Consider the following 10907-nt stretch of genomic DNA (forward strand, 5'->3'; position numbering starts at 1 on the left):
AACCCTCAAAGATCATTTGCGAATACACCACAGGGGAGAAGCCTTTCCGTTGCGCCCAGTGTTGAAAGAGTTTTAGCCGGTCAGGAAGCCTGAAAGAGCACGAGCGAATTCACACAGGGGAGAAATCTTACCACTGATCCAGCGTGCAATGCGTTTTTACCCAATTAGGACACCTGAAAGAAGACATGAGACCGCACACGGGGGAGAAGCCTTACAAATGTTCAGACTGGGGGGAAGGCATTTTACTCATCAGTAGCGTAAAAAACATGTGCGTATCCACATAGGAGAGAATAATGACTTCTCCTTGTGTGTAAATATATATTTCACATCACATTGACTTAAAATTCATCAGAGAACATACACAGTGCTCCCAATTGTCTTATATTGTTGACTGAGAATGTGTTTACTTGTTTATACCACATGAAATTGAATGGTACAAAGTATACTCAAAAATACATTTGTGTGTTTTTATTAGAAAATATGAATTGAATATTGTCGTGTCTTTGCCATCATTAAAAGTGAAGACTTATTTTATTAAGTCAATTCTCTAATTATTATTACGTGATTAAACCAATCATGTACATTTAATTAACTAGGAAGTCGGGGCACCACGGAAAGACTTCAGATTACAAAGTTTTACTTTTCCGAATGTAACTCTTCTGATATTTTATTATCTTTTCAATTCATTTTATATTAATGAATTATTCTTTAACACATCAGTCTCATTCCAAACGTCGTAAATTGTTGGTTATCTGCACGAACCCAGCCTTTTTAAAAATAAATCATCCATACACCAATTGGCTTAATCATTTATTAACTAACTAAATAATCACAGAAATGCGCAAACAAACAGTAGATACTGGTTACTAACGAATGATAGGGAAGATTCCCTACTGGGCTTGGTGGACAAAGGGAAGTGGGTGTGGACTGAGAAACAAACAGTAGATACTGGTTACTAACGAATGATAGGGCAGATTCCCTACTGGGCTAAGGCGATATGACGGCTTGGTGGACAAAGGGAAGTGGGTGTGGACTGAGAAACAAACAGTAGATACTGGTTCTAACGAATGATAGGGCAGATTCCCTACTGGGCTAAGGCGATATGACGGCTTGGTGGACAAAGGGAAGTGGGTGTGGACTGAGAAACAAACAGTAGATACTGGTTACTAACGAATGATAGGGAACATTCCCTACTGGGCTAAGGCGATATGACGGCTTGGTGGACAAAGGGAAGTGGGACTGAGAAAGAAGCGGGTAGACAAAAGTGTTCATTACACACAGTTGATAAGTACAGTTGAAGTCGGAAATGTACATACAGTGGGGCAAAAAAGTATTTAGTCAGCCACCAATTGTGCTCCCACTTAAAAAGATGAGAGAGGCCTGTAATTTTCATCATAGGTACACTTCAACTATGACAGACAAAATGAGAAGAAAAAAATCCAGAAAATCACATTGTAGGATTTTTTATGAATTTATTTGCAAATTATTGTGGAAAATAAGTATTCAGCTTACACCGATGTATGCGTTGTCTAAAACTATTCGCATCACAGCGCTCAGTCTGAAGAGGATTTTTTTTTTAGGAGGGGCTTTTATTCGTAACAATAGGATAGGCCAGACGCCAGATCATGTCTGTGCCCTCGGGGATGGACCAATGACTTAGTTACACTTTTAAAGGAATACAATTCTCTCACATTAAAGGTTTAACATCACATTACATCATTTCATATATAGTTGCATCTTTACTCATTCATTTATACAAGAATTAGATGCAAACCCCATAATTGAGAAATGTACACATTGAGACATAGTTATGTGTGTTTCCTGTCCTCTCTGAGGTCACCAAATGAAACACACTCAACATAAACTGTCCCTTAAGTGTCCACAGACCCTTCCCACACTCTCAAAGGTGGACAATAGTTTAACTTTCCCATTTTGGGGATGTAGGGGTTCGCCCATGTGAATTCCTTTGTTCACTCTGTGGTCTCTCTCTGTATGAAAAGGGAGGAGAGAGTTCCGCCAGGAATTTACGACCTGAGGATACAGAACCTATACCTACAAAGGGGCCACGTCATGACAATATAAATATATGATATATATGATAATATAATGTAAATCAGTTGCCTTGTGTTTAAATTGTCCTTTTTTAAAACTCTGACTGTGTGTTTATCTGGGTGTTGTCATTCCTCAAGCACTACAGATAATCAAGTGATATTTGGATGTGATGCATTTGTTCCATGTTGACATTTGCATTGTTTGTCCCACTGATGATTTAATGAAATGAAAATGTTCAGACTCTTTAATGAAAATGTTAATTGTTTGTGTGTCCACATAACTGAGTATGTGACTAATCTTGTGAAACTGTCCTATTATAAGCTCCTGTTCTTGGGAGTATCATCCTGTGTTGCAAACCAATTTGCACCTGCATCCTTGTATGACTAAAGTCCCACCCAGGAACAGGAAACCATAAAGATATGTGCTCATCACACCAATGCTTCAGGAATTCAGACAGGAATTCAGACTGTTATTCTCTCTGAGCTCAGAAATAAAGAATCTTGGTTTGACTTGGACTCTGGGGTCTGGATGCATGCCAACAAAGACTACAACTCCACACTTTCTTTCATAACCAGGAAGCCTATGTTGAGCCAACAGTGTTCCCACTATGGAAGGAGGGAGCAGGAAGCCGTCATCCAGTCTCTCAAGGACAAAGGGCAGCACGGGTGTTAGTAGCTGATGACAGAAGTGACAGCCTGGACACAAAACAAGTTTGACAGCGATCCAGTGTTGTTGAGCAGAGAAATCAACCAGATTGATTCACAGTCAGTGTTGTTGAGCAGAGAATCAACAGAGAATCAACCAGATTGATTCACAGTCAGTGTTGTTGACAGAGATCAACCAGAGAATCACCAGATTGATTCACAGTCAGTGTTGTTGAGCAGAGAATCAACCAGATTGTCCAAGTTGAAGTTATTCAGGTGCATAATACATTTGATATGTTTAATTCTGTTTTATTCAATTAGAATAATTTACTCTGAATGAGAACAATCACATCTGTGAGCTTTATGTATTATAACATCGATTGACTAAATGATGACGCTGACAGCTTGTAGTAAATCCAGGGTTGGAGTCAATTCCATTTATTTCCAGTCAATTCAGAAAGTAAACCAATTCCACATTTTCCTAATTGAAAACCATAGAAGAGAATTGGAATTTTCAGTTTACTTCCTGAATTTACTGGAATATTCTAAAATGGATTCAATTGGGAGGTTTTCCTCATGAATCTGCACAACAACACCCTATAATGACGAAGCAAAAACAGGATTTTAGAAATGTTTGCAAATGCATTTAATATTAAAACTGAAATATCACATTTAAATAAGTATTCAGAACCTTAACTCAGTGCTTTGTTGAAGCACTTTTGGCAGTGATTACAGCCTCAAGCCACCTTGGGTATAACACTACAATCTTGGCACCCCTGTATTTGTGGAGTTTCTCCCATTCTTCTCTGCAGATCCTCTCAAGATCTGTCAGGTTGGATGGAGAGCGTCACTGTGCAGCTATTTGCAGGATTTCTTCAGAGTTGTTCGATCGGGTTCAAATCCGGGCTCTGGCTGGGCCACTCAAGGACATTCAGAGACTTGTCCCAAAGCCACTTCTATGTTGTCTTCGCTGTGTGCTTAGGGTCGTTGTCCTGTTGGAACGTGAACCTGAGGTCCTGAGTGCTCTTGAGCAGGTTTTCATCAATTATCTCTCTGTACTTTGCTCCGTACATCTTTCCCCTCGATCCTGACTAGTCTCCCAGTCCCTGCCGCTGAAAAATATCCCCAATAACACCATGATATTGCCATCACCACGATTCACCGTAAGGATGGTGCCAGGTTTCCTCCAGACCTGACGCTTGGCATTCAGGCCAAAGTGTTTAATCTTGGTTTCATCAGATCAGAGAATCTTGTTTCTCATGGTCTGAGAGTCCTTTAGGTGCCTTTTGGCAAACTCCAAACAGACTTTCATGTGCCTTTTACTGAGAAGTGGCTTCCGTCTGGCCACTCTACCAAAAAGGCCAAATTGGTGGAGTGCTGCAGAGATGGTTGTCCTTCTGGAAGGTTCTCCCATCTCCACAGAGGAACTCTTGAGCTCTGTCAGAGTGACCATCGGGTTCTCAGTAACGTCCCTGACCAAGGCCCTTCTCCCCCAATTGTTCAGTTTGGCTGGGCGGGCCAGCACTAGGAAGTCTTGGTGGTTCCAAACTTTCCATTTAAGAATGATGGCGGCCACTGTGTTCTTTAGGACCTTCAATGCTGCATATTTTCTTAACACTTATTTTTCTTATCTACGTTGTTGGTTAAGGGCTTGTCAGTAAGCATTTCACGTTAAGATCTACACCTGTTGTATTCAGCGCATGTGACAAATAATATTTGATTGTAACTAAATATGAAGTATGTCAGTTTCAATGTTACGGTCTTTGATTCAATTATATGTTTGAAACTCAAGCTGTGTGTGTTTATCTGCGTCATTCCTTGATCATTCCTTGTGGTCCTGTAGCTCAGTTGGTGGAGTATAGTGCTTGTTAAACCAGGGTAGTGGGTTTGATTCCTGGGACCACCCATATGTAAAGTGTTTGCACACATGACTGCAAATCCCTTTGGATAAACATGTATGCTAAATGGCAGATATATCCACTGATTATACCAAAAATTTGGAACAACTTCCTAATATGGAGTTGGACCCTCCCCTTTTCCCCTCAGAACAGCCTCAATTCATTGAGTTATGGACTCTTCAAGCTGTCGAAAGTGTTCCACAGGGATGCTGGCCCATGTTGACTCCAATGCTTCCCACAATTGTGTCAAGTTGGCTGGGTGTCCTTTGGGTGCAGTGGGGTCTCCTCAGAGGAGGAAGGGGAGAACCATCGTGCTCAGTTATTTTCATGAAAAATAAAAATGGCAAAATATTTAAAAGTGGTCCTTTTAGATGAAACCATACTAAATATAATCACGTCACCAAATAATTTATTAAAACATACTATTTTGCATCCTCCTCTGGGTACATTGACTTCAATACAAAACCTAGGAGGATTATGGTTCTCAAGGCTTCCATAGACTTACACAGTTATTACGACAACTTCCGGAGGACATCCTCCAACCCATCAGAGCTCTTGCAGCATGAACTGACATGATGTCCAACCAATGAAAGGATCAGAGAATGTATCTAGTACTGAAAGCATAAGCTACAGCTAGCTAGCACTGCAGTGCATAACATGTGGTGAGTAGTTGACTAAAAGAGAGAAAAATACAATAGTTGAACAGTTTTGAACAAATTATTTCATTCCAAAATGAAGGAGAAGCGAGAGAGAGATATTTCGTCATTTATTTTCCACTTTCAGTTTCACTTACTTAGCTAGCAAATGCAGCTATCTAGTTTAGTCTACTCAAACACTTGGCTCAAACAAAGGGATGCTATGTTAACTAGCTGGCTATGACTATCCAACACAACACTGGAACTCTTCCAAGTCAAGGCAAGCTTTTGGTTTTACTAATTTATTGCCACTGGGACCCGCCAAGGTAAGTGCTAAACTGCTTACTGACTGTACACTGTAACGGTACTGCATGATTGTAGCAGGTTTACTAACGAGTTAGTTCTATTAGCTCTGTTGACTATGATGTATTTTAGCTAATATGGTGACAACAATGTAAGCTGTGTGTAGCAGTTATGAAATGGTTTGGCTTGGAAAGGAAATATATGGAAATATAAGTATTTATTAATCATCTACATATTCATATTGAGCTTCTACGTCTGTGTACAGGAACGTATTATTTGGAAGAGAAAATATATCAGCTTATTGTTAAATAATTATGACGTTCTTTCCAATACAAAAAGTGTAGTAACTATTGTTTCCAAACTGCGTTACCCACTCCAGTCAGCAGATGGCGATGAGCGTCTTTCAGGTGACTCTTCTTGCGTGACGTATAATGGACTGGACGGACGCTTCTTCAGGAACAACAAGGCGCCAACTCTTTCAACCACGTCGGTAGCTTGCTAGCCAACATACGTTTTAGACCATGTTAATGTACATTAGCTAATCTCAGTGTTTTAAACAAGTTTCGCTTGACGTATCAACTGGTTCAATTTGCAAACGTGTTAAAGATTGATACTGAGCCTAGCACGAGGCTAGATGCTAATGCTAGCTAGCTAGCTAACATCCCTGACCATGAGCTCACTAAACTACTCCTCCCTTGCTAATGAAGAGGGGGTCTGCTGTTTGGAGAAAGAATCTTTCAGAATGAAAAAGGAGGAAGAGGAGGCTGTTATAGTGAAAGAAGAGAAAGAACCGTTTAGAGAGGAAGATGATGCTATCTCAATAAAGGTGAAGGAGGAAGACGTTTTGGGAGTGAAAGAGGAAGAGACAGAATATCAGATTACCACCAGTGAGTACTGTCTTCAACAGGGACACAAACTATGCAGTTATTGAGTTGAGTTTATTTTTATTTTTACAGGGACACTGCACATTAATCAACATTTCAGTAAAAGTGCCGGTTTTAGCCAACCGGCTAATTTTCAACCACAGTCCCTGGGCAGGTTATTAAAAACAATTACAATATAGACAATAGCAACATAGAACAAGCAAGACATAGCAACATAGGACAAGCAAGACATAGCATACAGACAGAGCAACATAGGACAAGCAAGACGTAGCATACAGACAGAGCAGCATAAAACAAAAAGCAGCAAGACAAAATTCATTAAAGCAACAAAGTGTTTCCACACCTCACAAGCTACAGACAACAGACAACATGGAGAGTGGCAACACACAGCTAGGGACCATGTTCACAAATCTGATTGACCTTTAGCCATGTCTTCAAGCATTTTGTGAAAGTGTGATATGTGGTGCAGTTGTGTGTCTGATGGCAGTGTATTCCAGACATGGGAAGCTCTCACAGAGAATGCAGATTTACTAAAGGTGCTTTTCCTTAGGGGAACTATACAGTCACCTCTCATGGCAGACCTTGTGGATCTGCTGCCATATGTCTGGGTTTTCTGTTTAACAAAAATATTGAGTGGAGGGGGAGCCAGGCCATTGAGGATCTTGAATACAAGACATGCGTCGGTGTATTGCACAAGATTTTCCCAACTCAAGAGCTCATGCTTTCTAAGGATGTGACAATGATGATGGCTATTGGGCTTCCTATCAAGCACTTTGAGAGCCTGTTTGTAGACAGACTGAATAGGTTTTAATGTTGTACAGCAAGCTTGGGCCCAACTAGTCAAGCAGTATGTTAAGTGGGGGAGTATCATAGATTTGAAGTACAGTTTTGCTACCTCTGTAGTCAAAGAATTTCGTATAAATCGGAAATTAGCTAGGTTGAATTTGGTTATTTGAATTACCTTTTTCACATGCTTTTTAAAAGAGAGGTTGGAATCAAGTATGATGCCAATGTACTTAAAATCGGATACCACGTGGAGCTTCTCCCCTGACACATAGACATCTGGCTCAGTAGCATCTGTTGCCCTCTTTGTGAAGAGCATGCAAACAGTTTTTTTCACATTGAGATGCAAACACGAGTCACTGAGCCACTTTGTAACCTGGACCATTACAGTAGTGAGTTCTTGTGCAGCTTGTTGTTTGCTCTTTGCATGCACATATATCACTGTATCATCTGCATACATTTGAACTTCAGACCCAGTACAGACAGAAGGCAGATCATTAATGTACAGGCTGAACAGGAGGGGCCCCAGTATTGACCCTTGGGGCACGCCCACATCATAGCTACGAGTGGGCGACAGCTCATTGCTCACTCTGACACACTGAGTTCTGCCTTCAAGGTATGATTTCATCCATCTCAAGGCATCAGGGGAAAAGTTGAACTTGGACAATTTTGTGATGAGAATCTCATGGTTAACAGTATCAAAAGCCTTCCTTAGGTCCAGAAACACAGCCCCAACAGCACCCCCTTTGTCCATCTCAGACTTCACATTTTCCAGAAGAAAGCAGTTGGCCGTTTCTGTGGAGTGTTTCGCTCTGAAGCCAAACTGCATGGAGTGTATTGTGAAGGGGCTGTTGTTGAGGTGGGCAATCAGTTGTTCTGCTACACACTTTTCAACAACCTTTGACACCACAGGTAATATACTAATGGGCCTGTAGTTACTCACGTTAGCAGGGTCTCCTGATTTAAAGATGGCCGTTATTATGGCCGACTTCCATACCCTTGGAAACACACCGAGACCAATAGATGTGTTGGTGACCTTAGTAATGGGGCCAATGAGTGACTCTTTGTAGTTTTTAAGAAAGGTAGAGTCCATCCCAAACACATCTTTGGCTTTAGAGTTCTTTAGTGAGCTAATCACCTTGTTCACCTTTGACTCAGAAACCTCCCTTATGATGAAGACAGGTTGAGTGTCGTTCACTAGCACTGAGCCCAAGAAACAAGTGGAGGGGTTCTGTGTCAGTACCCTGACAGAGTCAATAAAGTAGGAATTGAAGGCTATTGCTATTTCGAATGCATCCTGTGTTAGATTGTTATTCACCATGATTTTTAGTCTTTTTGCAGTGTTACTATGGTCTTTCCCTGTTAACTTTTTTAGATTCTCCCATATCAATTTAGAATTTCCCTTTGCTTCACCAATTATGTTAATAAAAAAGTTTGCCTTGGTCTGTCTGATTTCTTTCATCACCTTATTTCTCAACATGGTAAACCTACGTCTGTCATGCTCTAATTTCGATTTTAGGGCTATTTTTAGAGCATAATCTCGTTCTTTCATCAATTTCCAGATTTCTCCATTTAGCCAAGGAAGAGTGCTCTTTTGGCTAGGTTTGGATTTGATTTTCTTTAGGAAGCCATTTATTGTAGTCTGGATTGTGGATAGAAAAACCTGACTATCAGCTTCCACGTCTGTATAGGACAAGAGATCATTCCAGTTTATTCCCTTAATTGCTTTTTCAAAATTATTTAATTCACTCTTAGGTATTCTGAGTTGATCCGGCTTTCTAACAGTAGAGAGGTTAAACCTGCTCTTAGACAGCTTTCTGGCTATAAGTGTCAGATTATGATCAGACAGCCCAGTAACCATATTGAATGATTTAGTCACTCTCTGGTTTATTACTGAACACCAAATCAATCTGTGTTTTAGAGCAACAAGTCACCCTGGTTGGCCCTTTAACTAGCTGTGTAAGGTCAAAGGTATTAGTGATCCGTTTGAGGGTTTTCCTACAACACTTGTCTTCATAATTAATGTTAAAATCTCCCATTAAGATGACTTCTTTCCCAAAATCACATTCCCTAAGCATGGTATTAAACTGATCAAAAAACACACTTTTGGTGGAAGGTGGCCTATACATTCCAATGAGGGTAAAAGACATTTGGGGAGACAGTAACGTTCAGGCCGATACATTCTAGTTCATTATCACATGACCACTCAATTTGTTTACATCGGATATGTTCTTTAATGTAAATCATCACACCCCCTCCTCTTCCCTCAATCCTGTCTCTCCTGAAAACATTGTAGCCAGGCACAACCAAAGCAGCACATGGAGAGTGTTTATGAAGCCATGTCTCTGAGAGGCAGAGAAAGTCAAGGTTGGAGTCTGTGAGTAGATGTTGAATTTGATCACTTTTTGGAATGACACTACGAATGTTCAAGTGCCCCCCTAGTAGTCCCTTGGGCTTAGCTCGTGGGTCCCAGATGACTCGAGAGTGATTGACACATTGAAAAAAGTTACATTTTCTGTGTTTTCTGACGGCTGGGTTTAGGCCGTTTTGTTTAGTTTTGATTAGGGGCAGTTCGGTAGCGCAATTAACAATCCCTCCCGCCTGCACTGGATGCGGGGAACTAATTAAAATAGCTTGCGTACCAGAAGCAGAGTCAGGGATCGCATATAGCGACTCTGGTATGTTTGAAGAGTCAAAATCTATCCTGGAACCGGGTGAGTCGAGAGAAACCATAGGACCATAGCACTCACCCACCTCCACTGCGGCGACGACCAGTGGACGAGGCCATCCACCGCTCTCCACTCCGGTGCGTATCACTGGCTCGGTGATATTGGGCCCAGGATTGAGTTGTACATCCCCGGAGAGCAGGAGGGTAGCGAACAGGTAGTTTAACAGTTTCCGATAAATGTTGGACTTGTGTTTGTTACGCCTAAGCGGTTCAGTAGAATAAGGAGCGAGGTAGACTTGGCCATTATTCAGAACATTATGGTATGCTGTGTACTGTCCGCTCCCGTGGAACGGTGAACCAATGTGTTTGGTGTTGATATTCTCCGGTAGTAGACTGATTGTGTCATCCCAGCAAGGACGCACTGAGATTCAGTAGAGCAGCTACATAACTGACAATCATGGCAGAGTACTGGAGATAAAACACATAATTGCGCTTTAACTCTTTGCATGAGTTACTTAGCTGGGATCGGCGTACACCTGATGGTTTAGATAAAATTACAGCATTCGAATGAGAAGCGGCACCTGCCGCACCACCCTGTCTTCCGTCCGCCATTTTGTTGGTCCGTCTTGGAATTGTTGAATGTGTTGAATGTCCCCAAGTCACATTCATCAAGTGAATGTTTTCTACAGTTTACTAAACAACTGCTGGGTTTAGATCCACGTAGTTACCGCAAGTCAGCACGAAGACAACGGGAGCAACTGCTGGGTTTAGATCCACGTAGTTACCGCAAGTCAGCACGAAGACGACGGGAGCATCTGCCTGAATGTGGGGTTTTAAGGGGCATTCTACTGAAGTTATACACTTGAATATGTTGTTCAGTACTGTAGGAATTGTTAAAGGGTCAATCTGCCATTGGTACATATATTTTGGGGACTTTTCAATTCGATGTATTGAATTCTCCATGTGGTCTATATTAAAGTTCCCCTCATCTAATATAACAGGCTTTTAAAATTCTATATTGGTGGATATTTTCTACTTAA

Source organism: Oncorhynchus kisutch, unplaced genomic scaffold (genome assembly GCF_002021735.2).
Source record: "Oncorhynchus kisutch isolate 150728-3 unplaced genomic scaffold, Okis_V2 scaffold999, whole genome shotgun sequence".
In the NCBI taxonomy this organism is placed as follows: Eukaryota; Metazoa; Chordata; class Actinopteri; order Salmoniformes; family Salmonidae; genus Oncorhynchus; species Oncorhynchus kisutch.